Raw genomic sequence first — 219 nt, 5'->3', positions numbered from 1 at the left:
GACTGTATCAGACTGTATCAGAATGTATCAGAATGTATCAGACTGTAACAGACTGTATCAGACTGTATCAGACTGTATCAGACTGTATCAGACTGTATCAGAATGTATCAGGCTGTATCAGACTGTATCAGACTGTATCAGACTGTATCAGACTGTATCAGGCTGTATCAGGCTGTATCAGACTGTATCAGACTGTATCAGACTGTATCAGACTGTATC

At 40.2% G+C, this 219-nt stretch overlaps 1 protein-coding gene across 1 annotated transcript in view; it reads right to left on the bottom strand.

Moving 5' to 3' along the window:
• The window catches only part of dnai4 (dynein axonemal intermediate chain 4), a 196,453-nt gene that overhangs the window by 169,034 nt on the left and 27,200 nt on the right, over positions 1-219 (bottom strand). The window lies entirely within an intron of this gene.

The sequence above is a fragment of the Nematolebias whitei genome, chromosome 9, assembly GCF_014905685.2.
Source record: "Nematolebias whitei isolate Nwh7 chromosome 9, NemWhi1, whole genome shotgun sequence".
NCBI classification, from domain to species: domain Eukaryota; kingdom Metazoa; phylum Chordata; class Actinopteri; order Cyprinodontiformes; family Rivulidae; genus Nematolebias; species Nematolebias whitei.
This window is presented reverse-complemented; position numbering and strand designations above follow the sequence as displayed.